This window comes from Polyodon spathula, chromosome 4, assembly GCF_017654505.1.
Source record: "Polyodon spathula isolate WHYD16114869_AA chromosome 4, ASM1765450v1, whole genome shotgun sequence".
Classification (NCBI taxonomy): Eukaryota; Metazoa; Chordata; class Actinopteri; order Acipenseriformes; family Polyodontidae; genus Polyodon; species Polyodon spathula.
Window position 1 is genome coordinate 83,525,082 of NC_054537.1, and position 13,568 is coordinate 83,538,649.

Below are 13,568 nucleotides of genomic sequence, written 5' to 3' on the forward strand. Positions count from 1 at the left end.
AGCAGCTGAAGAAATGTAAGCTGCTGCAGCCACCGCTGGAGGACCCGGCCAGCCTCTTCCCCTGGTGTTCCTGGTGTGGGAAGGAGGACCATCGTTGGCGGTCCTGCCCAGACGTGCCACCGGCAAACTGGTGTGGCCGGTGTGAGGAGGACGGCCACAACTGGGCAGGATGCCCCTACAACCAGGCCCAGGAAGAGGTGCCGTGTTCACCCCGGGCATCAGGGGCCACCCCACTATCTCCAGCACCACCACCTTCACCACCGTCCCAGGAGATCTGGGACTGGTTGATGCACCCTGAGGCAGACCTCGTCCATGATCTCCCCATAGTTATCAACACGCTGTGGCGTCGAGATGGGGAGAGGTGGGAACAGTGGGAGGAACAGCACCACCCGGCCTCCTTCCCAGAGGTTGCCCTCATGGTGGTTAATTACCTGGCGGTAGACATGGGAGATCCACCGGTCACTCCAATAAAGAGAGGTGAGCCGTCGCTCCCAGAGCCAGAGAGGGGTGAGGAGCCGCCGTCGTCCCCAGAGCCAGAGAGGGGTGAGGAGCCGCCGTCGTCCCCAGAGCCAGAGAGGGGTGAGGAGCCGCCGTCGCTCCCAGAGCCAGAGAGGGGTGAGGGGCCGCCGTCGCTCCCAGAGCCAGAGAGGGGTGAGGAGCCGCCGTCGCTCCCAGAGCCAGAGAGGGGTGAGGAGCCGCCGTCGCTCCCAGAGCCAGAGAGGGGTGAGGAGCCGCCGTCGCTCCCAGAGCCAGAGAGGGGTGAGGAGCCGCCGTCGCTCCCAGAGCCAGAGAGGGGTGAGGAGCCGCCGTCGCTCCCAGAGCCAGAGAGGGGTGAGGAGCCGCCGTCGCTCCCAGAGCCAGAGAGGGGTGAGGAGCCGCCGTCGCTCCCAGAGCCAGAGAGGGGTGAGGAGCCGCCGTCGCTCCCAGAGCCAGAGAGGGGTGAGGAGCCGCCGTCGCTCCCAGAGCCAGAGAGGGGTGAGGAGCCGCCGTCGCTCCCAGAGCCAGAGAGGGGTGAGGATCCGCCGTCGCTCCCAGAGCCAGAGAGGGGTGAGGAGCCGCCGTCGCTCCCAGAGCCAGAGAGGGGTGAGGAGCCGCCGTCGCTCCCAGAGCCAGAGAGGGAGGAGGAGCCGCCGTCGCTCCCAGAGCCAGAGAGGGAGGAGCCGCCGCCGTCGTCTCTCAGAGCCCAGAGGGAGCCGGGCCGCCGCCTCCGCCACCAGAGGGAGCCGGGCCGCCGCCGCCGCCTCCGCCACCAGAGGGAGCCGGGCCGCCGCCGCCGCCTCCGCCACCAGAGGGAGCCGGGCCGCCGCCGCCGCCTCCGCCACCAGAGGGAGCCGGGCCGCCGCCGCCGCCTCCGCCACCAGAGGGAGCCGGGCCGCCGCCGCCGCCTCCGCCACCAGAGGGAGCCGGGCCGCCGCCGCCGCCTCCGCCACCAGAGGGAGCCGGGCCGCCGCCGCCGCCTCCGCCACCAGAGGGAGCCGGGCCGCCGCCGCCGCCTCCGCCACCAGAGGGAGCCGGGCCGCCGCCGCCGCCTCCGCCACCAGAGGGAGCCGGGCCGCCGCCGCCGCCTCCGCCACCAGAGGGAGCCGGCCGCCGCCGCCGCCTCCGCCACCAGAGGCCGCCGCCGCCTCCGCCACCAGAGGGAGCCGGGCCGCCGCCGCCGCCTCCGCCACCAGAGGGAGCCGGGCCGCCGTCGCCATGCTACCTTGGAGATTCGGGGCCCCCTCAACCAAAGAAGGCTTGGGGGCTCCGACATCAACCCCGCCCACCACCACCCACCATAACAGCCCACCCAAGGGACATAATTGGACTCTTGGGGGGGGGGGAAGGGGGGAGTTGGCCGATTACGGCCGGTGTAAGTTGTACATGGGGGGAGGTGTGTGGCAGAGCAAAGCTCTGCCCTTTTAAATTGGCAGGGATGGGGTTAACTTCCCCTGCCTGCCTGGGTTTATTATGTTCAGGTGGCTGGGGTTGATTAGTTGATTAGGTTGATTAACGATCAATCAGCGCCCAGCCACCTGATATAAAAGGAGGCCTCAGCTTCTCATTTGTGAGGAGGGAGCTGAGGAAGCAGGTTGGTGTTTGTTTTGTGGTTTTTTGAATTTTCTAAATCCAGTGAAGGCATTGCCCAGCCTGGAAACCTTTATTTTTGTGAGTTTTGTTTTTTTTGCTTTATTTGTGTTTGAGTATCTGTTATTTTGCCCTTGTGCACTTTATTTTTGTTTATTTAATAAAACAGTTATTTTTTTGAACTGCAGTCTGTCTCTGGGCCTCTATCCACTCGCCAGCCTGCCACACATGTATTTTAATGTAATAAATCTCTCCAGTCTACAACAATCAATTTTTTTCTTGAAGCTTTATTTATAAAGTATTCCTACTGCTCCCTGGCAAGTTTTTTTTCCTTAAACTATAAATTAAAAGATGCAAGGGGCAACCTGCAGTCACATAACCACTGACTGGTTTTATCCTTGGCACAAAATGTGAAATAATTACCAATCAAAATGCTGAACTTTGAGAGCAGTCTGGTACCAATTACAATTTAAATCCCAAATTAAATATTTAAGGCGACTCGATTGAACCTGTAATTCAATAATTTATTTAATAAAATGTGTGCTTGTGTAGGGACTGGGTAAACCTGGAACGGTGGAACTCGGAATAAAACTTAAGTTTGCATTTTCTATAATAACAATCATGTTATTGTGTGGTATTTTTTATTTATTTATTTTTTTTTTTTTTTTTTTTTTAAGAATTCATAATATAAAAAAAGAGTGGGGGTCTTATACTTATAAACCAGGTCTATTGCATTAGTGAACAGTTCCAAGACTTTTGCCCCAGCACATAAAATCTAGTCACCAAAACAATTTCCCCTTCCTTTGATGGGATGAAGTGTCCTCTATTAAACTGCAGTAGTTTTGCCCTGGGGAGTAATTCAGTCTATTGCATTGCTGGTAGTTGGTTGTTTTTTGCAGCATTTGCCTACAGTTTGAATGTATTCTTGTGGTTTTGGGCAGTTAAAAAAAAAAAAAAACAAGCTGTAGTGCAAGCTTCTACTGCTTGTTTTCCCCTATAAATCTACTGAAAGGACATTTGATAAGAAGTGGTCTTGTCCCTATTGCACAGGGATGTTATGCATAATGTTCTGAAGAAAAGCATGGACATTTGTGTTTGAAGAAAGAGAGCATCCCCATGAATCCACTACTCGGTTATCTTTTGGGTTGTCAGTGAGATCTAATCCACACACTCAAGGTTAAAATTTGAATAAATTTCATCCAGGTCCTTTGGAGCCATTGCAGATGGCTTAACCAGATTGGATTAACCAGATTTAATCTGAATTTAATAAAAAGGCCTGTCTTTTCATTAAATGTTGAAAATAAAACTTTACAAGCAGTTTAGTTAATTGAAAGTTTTTACTTAGAAACAAAAGTAAAGACTGAAAACATTTGATTACAGCTAACCCATTGAATGAGTGAAGTAATAGAACTGTGCAGCAAATGTACATATTAAAACTATTTAAGAAATTACATTTCTGCAAACTTTTTTACACTCTAATCCCACCCTGAAATATTTAACAGTGGGTTTATTTGGGGGATTTCTTAAATCTTTAAAAATAAATAATAAAAAAAACTCAAACTTTTTTAAATCTATTTGTTCCTTTATCCAAATGTCGTGTTATTTCTTAGATTGTGTTGCCTGGCAACCTCATGTGTTTGAAAATGTGCCATGCATCTTATTCTTCTATGGGTTGCCTTTAGATTTTCATGGATACTTACATTATTCTTTGCCTACATCAAATATGAACACTTCAGACAATGTTGCTTTCTTCAGATTAAGCACGAAATGCCAGTCTTTGCAGAACTCCCCAAAACAAAACACCATTGTGACTGCTTCTGTTAGTCTTGTGCGCCTATCCCCCAGGAAACGCCGAGCCCAGCTCCCAACAAACATCCTTTTATAGTATTTGACAGAGCGCAGGGTGTTCTTGTTACCAGCAGATGATCATCTTGATACATGGGGATGTTTGTCTTTACTTTCTATACAGACTGTAGACGAGGTAGGGTCCAATTACAGAATGTGCTTCAATTTAAAAACAACCACGATCAGCAACCAATGATTCCCATAGACATTACTGGGAATTAGCCAAAGATCAAAAGTGGAGAGCTTCTGTTTTGCTATATAATTGCACCTGCTTTGTGTTATTCCCAGAGTTCATAGTGATAGTTGGGTCACTTTGGAGGTATCAATATTGGTAAATATATTGTATACTTCCACTGTTAATAAATGTGTAAAACTTTTTTTTTTTTAATTCATAATATAAAAATGACAATATGAAGACAATTTTATTATAGGAAAATGTAGGCTTAAGTTTTGTTCTGAGTTCCGCTGTTCCGGATTTACCCAGTCCCTCAAACACACACTTTTATTAAATCAAAACACGATTTATCACTCAATCCATTTTTAATATAACGCTTTTTATGTAAGACATCTCAGAACACATAATAAAATTAAATAAAAAAAATACATCGAAACGGTTTAAAAACAATGAAAACAAAGTTATGTCTGATGCTGTGAAGATTTTCCTTACAATTTAAATCGAACGATTTCATCGGGGGGATGCAACTTGAGGAGAACTGATGCCCAATGCCTGACGATTGACTCGTGGTGGGGTGATTCCTGAAACTAGGAGTGATGTCTGAGGATGTCCTAAAATGTACACTGTAAACCAGAAAGAGAAGATAAGAAGTTATCTATGGGCATAAAAGCTAAACTTTTTGTTGCCACTAATACAGATTTAAGGTCTCCATATAGTAATTAATCCATATTTTGTTATTTGTTTTACTGTAAAGGTTATGATCACATGCAGATCAACGTAATGAGATGATTAAAAACAAACGTAATGAGATGATTAAAACAAAAGCAAGAAAAGTATCAACATTATCGTTAAATACTAATAAATGCACAAATATATTTGTTTTTACTGTTTGACAGCCATGCACAATCTGATAGGTGACTCACCTCTGATTGTATCATCAGCTGGAAAAAAAATCATACATATGTTAGTCATGTTATACAGCGAATAAAAATGTAGAATACTTAATTCAGTAAAGATAAATGAATCATACACACCAGCAATATCCGGTTCCCTGGAAATGAACTGCCAGATGTTCTCCCTCATTGCTGTGTCTTTATAATTTTGTCCTTTATTGTACAACTCTGGGCATTTTGATACTGCAAGAATTACAGGATGAATTTTTTCTTCCGCCATTGTTTACATAAAAAAGTGCGCAAGGTAAGCTGTTCACTGGTCAGTTCCCTAGCTGACGTGCGACCAAAGTTGTCAAAATTCCTATTTTTATCACATCGCTTCTGTGTCGCCCATAACATCGCAGGCAGTATGAATGTCTCGTATCATAAGTGATTTATTTATTTATTTTTGTCGTGGTGCGAAGTGTTGTACGACACATTCACTTGTCGCATCACGTCCGGTGTGTAGAGGCCTTTAGATGAAGCTATTCAACAAGTTCTATGGTGGAGTCAAAATGTTTTACTCTGCATCTGTTGAGAAACTGCTAAAAAGATCACCAATAGCAAACAAAATTGTTTTATCATTTAAAAAACATAATTAATTTTTATTTGAAATGTAATTTAAAGGTCATGAGATGGTAAAGAAAATAGAAAAGCAAACATTCCATTTGCATTGTTAGCATATTTATTCAGTGCCCCTATTTCACAGTAATAATAATTAATCTGTGGATTTAAATTTGAATCCGCACAGTCGTTAATTATTAGCTATACTGTTCTATGTTAATTGTGTAGTTTAAAATTTCACGACTGTAATTACTAAAGACGTTACTTGTTTTTTTTTAATAGTAAGTGTTCCGTACAAATATTGTGCAAATATTAATCTACTTCCACACTGAAAGAAATGAGTAAACGGAACAACTGTATGCTATCTCCATCTTTTTATAGGTAAAAGTCGTGTTTTATCGTGTTTGAGAGAATGATACAGTCGTGTTCCTAACAATAACATTCCTTACCTTAGCCTTGACGATGAGGCTGTTTACTTGTAACTATCGGTACTTTTATAAGCCTTCATCTGGGAAGCTGTGTAAGGAGAGGGATTCTCAACTAAAGAGATATGAGGTCGAGGAGTTCTCCTAAAATCTGGCATCTATCTTTTCAATTCCTGACACTGGAGGTGAGAATTGTGTTCTGTGGCAAATAACTCTCACTGTAGTGTGGAAGACGCCGAATTTGCATTGGCTGCCATCGCTGTTTTGACCACCAGTATGGCGCTGGGGTCACTTGGGTGAAAACCCTCAATTGTAATGTGGTGTTTGTATTTCGTGGTAATTTTATTATTTTCAGATTCACTTTAGTTAAGCATTTTGTGATGCACTAATAAAAGTTCTGTAAAGACCTGTTAGACACAATATAAGCTGTTAACTTTGTTTTTAAACAAACTCGTCATATTGGTTCCTCTTAACATTGAAATATTGGTTTATATTTAGAAAAATAGCAACTTACGATTTGTACACAATCTCTTGTTTAAGTGTTTCTCGTGATTTCTGTAATGGTGGAGTTGGCAATACTGTGTCAATAAAAAATATAAAATTATGTTGAAAAAGACATTGCATGAATATGTACAACAAAGCACACAGTTAGGGAATGTAATACATTGTGTTTTAAACACTACAGCCTGTTCAGTCACACTTTAAAACACCTCTGTTGTAAAGTGCAGATTTTAAGCACAGCCTTGCCTCTATTCATTTGAATGGCATACAACAGAGTGTATTACTTTTATACAAGGATACCAATATTTTATACAAGGATACAAATATTTTTCTTCTGGAAGTAAGTCAATATACATGCGGGTATTGATTGAAATATCTGTTTAATATTGTTGTATTTATGTATTTATTTGTACCTGGTTGAACAAAGTAAGATTATATCAGATTTTTAATACTGTATTTAATAGTTTATTAATGGAGAATGTGGGATGGGTATCAGTTCCTATTTAATTGTTTAAAAGAAAAGCATGATAACTTATCACTAATAACAAATATAGAGTTTAGCAGTACAATACCATTTATGCAGAAAGTAGATTGCTAGTTTTGCAGATTGCAGTATGCTATTTTTACAAGCTCAACAGATTCTAAGACAGGTGCTCTGAACCAATATAATAATACAATGGCACTTCACGGAATGCAGTGTGGTATGTAGGCTTAGTGAGGGGATAAAAATAGTTTAAATACTTTTTGTCAATTGATTTATAATACATGTTATATTTTTATGAACAAAATAAACACTTGTAAGTGGCTCTGAGGTCATATGAAGGCATGGAGAATATCTTCACATACTGTATCAGTTTGAACAAAATGAAACAAAGGTCTCTGGTGTGTATTTGGTAAGTTTGTATTATCTATTTTTTGGGAATGGTATTAACACAGTTATCTTATAATGCAAAAAAAGTTTGGAAGTGATTTGTTTGAGAATCTTAGTGTATATTCATATTTGATTCTACATTGTAAAATGCATGCGATCACTAAGACATGATTCAGTTTAACATGTAAATAGTGTAGACATTAATACATAGTACAAAATGACCTGAATTAAAAAAAAAACAAAAAAAACGCAGGCTGACCACCAGTGAACAATATACCGTATTCTCAAATTGATCAGGTTTATTTCAATATGATTGTGCTTGGAAATGTGGTCGATAACCTAAAGATTTGTCAAGTATGCTTTCTCATAATCCACTGTACTATATTTATACAAGGGCGTAAATGGCCTTGTTCCATATTTCTATACTGTGTTCCAGATACAATTGATCAGAAACTGAGTGGAAAACACTTTATATTAACCCTTAGCAGTCCATTTATTCAGCGCCTGTCGGGCACGTCCAGTCAAATTTATTTTCACACACACTGTTTATTTTACACACACTTTTAAAAGTTTTTTTTTTCCCCCACAGTAAAACTGCTTTAAAAGGCACTGCAAATAAACAGGACACTCAGTACTACATCTCCAGCCAAGCCCCACCCCTTGTTCACTGTATTTATCACATACCTCTTCATAGTAGTGCATAATGTTATATCCTCCCATGATTTACTCGTTTTATCACCAAATCATTATTAATATAACATCTCAAAGCTCTGAATGTCTCTGAAATTCTTTTTTTTTTTATGTCCGTGTTAGGTCTGTGGTGCAGATCCGGCCCCACCTTCCTCCCTCCCATTTTTTTCAGCTTCTCTCGGCTCCTCACGATCTCATGCGGCCATTAAAAGGTTTTCTCTGCTTTTTCCTAGAGACCTGTGCTTGTCATTTTTTTGATGTCTGACACTGGACAGGAAAGGGAAAATTGGAACGCTGGACTCAATGTCAGACACAGGACCACAAAGGGTTAAGGTGCTGCTTATTAATGTTTCATAAATATATAATAGATGCTTAATAACTAGTGTTAATAAATCATTGCAGAGGTTTTATAACCATGCAATAGCCATAGACTGAATTACATTTAAACATCTCAAAGTAGAATAGGTGGCTAAAAACTGTCCCCTTTATAATATATATATATATATATATATATATATATATATATATATATATATATATATTTATAAACCATCTACAATCCTTAATAGCAGCACCTTAATATAAAGTGTTACCACTGAGGGATAATCTGATGGAAATATCCTGAAAATAAATCCTTTTATAAGATTTGTGTATGGTGTTTAGCCTTTTCTTATGACCTTATTATTCCATTCTGCAAATAAATACGTATTCAGATACGACTTCTACAACAGAGGAACGCTCTTAAAAAAAAAAAAAAAAAAAAAAAAAAAAAAAAGCAGGGATTCAGCACATACTCAAAGAGAAGCTCAATGAAACAGGATTGTGCTGTTATAAACCTTATATTTACTACAGCAGAGAAGCATCTTTAAAAAACACAACACATTTATTGAGTGGTATAAATTGACATTCTTTTGTGACTGCAATTAGCAGGAAAAAAATCTGTCTGTGAAGATTGCGTTCTAAACCTATACCCTATCTAAATCATAATAATATATCAATCGTTCACAAATTGAATCACATTTCATATGCTGATTTAGATTTGACACTCACCTTCACAAGTGTAGCTTTAATCCCAATCTAATTGCTAATTACACAGTTTGAAGTTGATTTAAACAATTCTTCCATTGAAGACCAATTTGCACACTGATGTCGACCAGCTTTTATCAGCAGGAAACACAACTTCTCCAGACAACATGCTTTTTATATTAAATAAAAGCATAGTTTTCAGATGTGCATTCAATAAAAGTATTGGACGTTCTTGTATTTACTTTATATATACTCAGTTTCTGGATTCACAAAGGTTTCCTTATAGTTCTATCTAACCGTTTACAAAGGAACAGATTACTTTGCTACCCCTATTTATACCTGGCCGACTTCCACCTACCCACGGGAATAAATTGTCATGACTTTTAGTCCTGAGTACTCTGTTCCCTTTACACAGTGCCCTCACAGGTTGAGAGATCTAACGCTGTGGCAAAGTGGTTTGTAGTGCTCCGGTGTATAGGTGAGTTGAGGTGCTCCAACAAAGGACAAACACGAAGTCTACCGGTCAGGTTTCTTTTAATGCCCCTTTTAATCCGCGTTTCAAATAATAAAGCTGGCTCTACCCAGCAATGGGTATTGCCAGTGAAAACTGGACCCAAAATAATAAAGCTGGTTCTACCCAGCAATGGGTATTACCAGCTACAAAACAAAGGGGTTGCAGTCCCGAAACAATAAACACAAAAACATGTCTCCAAACTGGGTGCTCTGGTGCAGGTGCGGTGCTCTGATTGCTGGTGCTCGTGCGTGTTCAGGTCCGGGCTTCTTGCCGCAGCTCCAGCTTCGTATCAGCCGTCTGCTAAAACAAAACACAATACTCCTCAAGGAACCCACACTTCATTCACAATTCCGTCCTTGTCTCCTCCCATTAACCACAACAAAGGAGCCGATTACGGCGTCACGTCCCCCTAAAGTACCCTAAGCCCCGCCCCCTCCGATAGCTAGTTCAATCACGTCTCCTCCAATTCATGACTGAAACTTCGCTCACCGTACTAGGGCGATGACTCCAGGTACCGTAACGCCGCCCTCTTCATGAATGGCCGGCTCCCGACTGTCCCCAGGATGAACTGCCCAACCATTCAGTAGGAAGCCCGCAGCTCCTGTTGTACAGTGCCCTCACTGGTCGAGAGGGAGATTTTTGATTCGGATTCATTCGCTCTCCGTCACAAACGCTAAGAATCATTCGATCTCTGTCACAGGTGTGCGCAAATCTAATGCCTGAAAAATGTACTCGGAGTTGCACAGGACGTTAAGTAATGAAGTATTAGTTGAAATAGTCGTCATTGGGCCACAAAGTCTTACTTTAGCACATAGTCTGTTTTTATTCTCCACATAGTAAATAAAAAAATGTGTTGCTGAAATTCTTTTGCCAGCGTGTTTGGTCTGGGTGGTGGGAGCTTTCCCAGAAAGGAACACAATCAAACTTTCTTCCAGTATGCGAAAATAGCAAAGTTAGTGACGACAACCAACATGAAATGAGAAATTCAGTGATGCATACATCAGTGAAAATGAGAGATTTGCATTAATAGCTCAATTGATGGTAATTTTAAATGTAATTACACACAGTGACCCTAGCATTCATTCCTCACAAATATGAACTCATTCAATATGTTGCCAGTACTCCAGTCATAATGCTTAGTTTCCATCTGAACTACTGCATTACTTTTGTAGTGCCTCTTCAGTGCTATTTAGTGCATAACATTTGTAGGTCAGCAGCACTTTTAAATTGCTCAAATTAATTTCATTCTATAACCATGTGTGACAGGGTACGCCCCGCCCCCTATGCATATTTAATTTTGTGTTAAAATTTTAAAATGTAAAACTGTGAGACTGTGTGGTCAACAGCGAATGATTACTGACGCACTGGCTGTTGACCAGGCATAAGAGAGAACCTGTTTCGAATGTGGTCAGAGGATAAACTGGGTAATTGACAGCCAGTTAATCCCTCGGCCACAATAAAAAAAAGAAGCAGCTTTGGCTGAACGGAGAGTGTGTTCAGAGGAGGAACATTAAAAACTACGAATTGGAGAAGATAGATGATTGCTATTCGATAATTGTTCGTACAATGTTTTGTTTTGTCCCTTGTGCCATTTTGTTTTGAGTTCAGTGTTTGTTTTTGTTTAAACCTTTTTATTTTTCAATAAATCTGCACACCAGTGCATTCATTTCATTACTCCAGTCTGTCTCCTCCCTGGTCTGATGTAACCCACTAAGGCAATCTGTGACACCATGTCATAAGTAGTCCATCCATTTTATCAGTTTATTTTAGTATTGCTTCATAGTCTATAATCATGCCATGTTAAATGATCACATTTTTCAATAGGTGGCTCATCTGGTAAAAAGTATGGACACGTATGTGCAGGGTGAGTCATACAGTCAAGGGAGTGCAGGTTTGTGTCCTGGCTGTGCAGTTGCTGGTCTTTGCTGAAGATTCCAGAGGGAGCATCGCATTGGCTCTGGTTGTCCAGTGGATTGGACTGCAGTGACTGTTTCTCCTCACTGCGCTATAGCGGACCTTACCTGTCAGGCCCTGGTGAGCTCAGGCAGACAACTGCATGGCTGGCCTTTGATGCCCCAAGGGTCAGTAGCTCTCTGACATCCACTCTTGAATTCCTTGGCGTAAAAGAAGAAACTGGCTTGATCGTGAGATCGGAGGACTGAACCTTCAGTTCTCCTGAGGTGTGTGAGGAATTTGTCATCACGGTGAGGTGAAAAAATAATTGGACATTCTAAATTGGGGAGAAAATCAAGGGTAAAATAATTGGTTACTCTAAATGACAAAATAATCAGGGTTGTGCTTGAAAATGTACTCCACACCCAAAACACGAGTCAGGTCAAATACATTTTTAAAAGTAATCCTAAACTAGTGCTATTTGGGTACTGTTAAACCAGCCATCGTCGTTTCCATGAGAAATGCTTTGTTAATGTAACACATTGAATTGGACTCCTTATATTCAAACCCAGGACTTACATCATTTCCAGAATTAACTTAAAGTATACATTACCCAGTTAAGCACTTATCCTAAGGAGTGTTTGAACTATTGCATCATTCAGTTTTATTCATGATTCCATGTTTATGTTAATGTGAAAAATGATCTAACTGCAACTCTTTCAGTAACAACATTCCTTTTTCAAACATAAACAGAAATGCCGCCAAAGCATTTTCACCATCTGGCCCTCAGTGTGAAATGACATAGTACCATGTCCATTTTCTTTCTTTTTTTTTTTTAATCCTGATATTCAGTAAGAGTATTACAGAGTAATGTGTGTCTCTCAAATTTATGCACAAACTTCAAAGCTTGAAACGGCTGGAATACGTCAACTACAGCTGTAATTGTTTGGCATGGTGAGTGTCTGTGTGTGCGTGTTTGTCTGAATGTTTAGTGTGTGGATGTATTTTCATATCGTGCTGCACATGTTTCATGCAAAGGACCCCCACAGTGCAAGTTATATTTGCAACTTTTTACATCTACCTAATAGACTATGGATCACTACAGTAATAGTCAAAATAGAATATACTTACCCTTAAATATTACAATAATATAACATATACATGGTATATAATGGATGTGGTTACAATTTCCTTCAATGTCTTTTCTTCATAAGGATGCCTAAAGCCCGGGACAAATGAGCACAGCAAGGCATTTTGCCGCCTGTATCGCTGCCATTGCTTTCATATGGTGTTGGACAGATCAACACAGGATGATACTGCTAGTCCTGTTGGTGGATTAACCAATCAGTCAAGTGTTGACAACACGTGCTTGCCAAGAAAAATCATGAATGAAACTGTTGTCTACAGAGGTGTCCAAGCACCCTGAAGTATTTGATCCTTCCCATATTTCATACAAGGACAGGCAAGTCAGTATTTGATAAATCGCCCCTGATAAGCATCCTTCCTTTAGCCAATCTGATACTTTATCACGTTTTGCCTTTTTTTTTTATTTCTGTAGTTCACTAATATTTTTTTATAAATAACTGGCTGTAAGGATATATTTTCTAACTCTTTAGTAGTAGACTACTTGCTGTCAGCAATGTATTGTTTGTTTGCTAAGCTGATCGCTCATTTCAGACACCTGCATATAGATGACAGCAAAACAACTTTGAAAACAAACCAGTGTTTTTATTCAGTAGATTATATGGGGGGCATTACAGATATGGCCAAAAGTTATGCATCGTGCCCTAAAGAATTAAGAATGTTACATTGACATATTGAAATTACATATTGCTTTGTAGTTTTCCACAAAAGTGGCATTTCAAAATCTAACATGAAATACTGTACTACTATTGTAGTTTCCAGTACACTTTTAAGATACCATTTTGTAGTTTCTAGATTGCTTGATGCTAAATAAAATATTGAAATTATGTTCATAGGTTTTTTTTTTTAATTTTTTTAAATTGTCTGCATCCTAATATTCTGCTAGAGGATGCAAAACTCTTGGCCATATGTAAATTATATT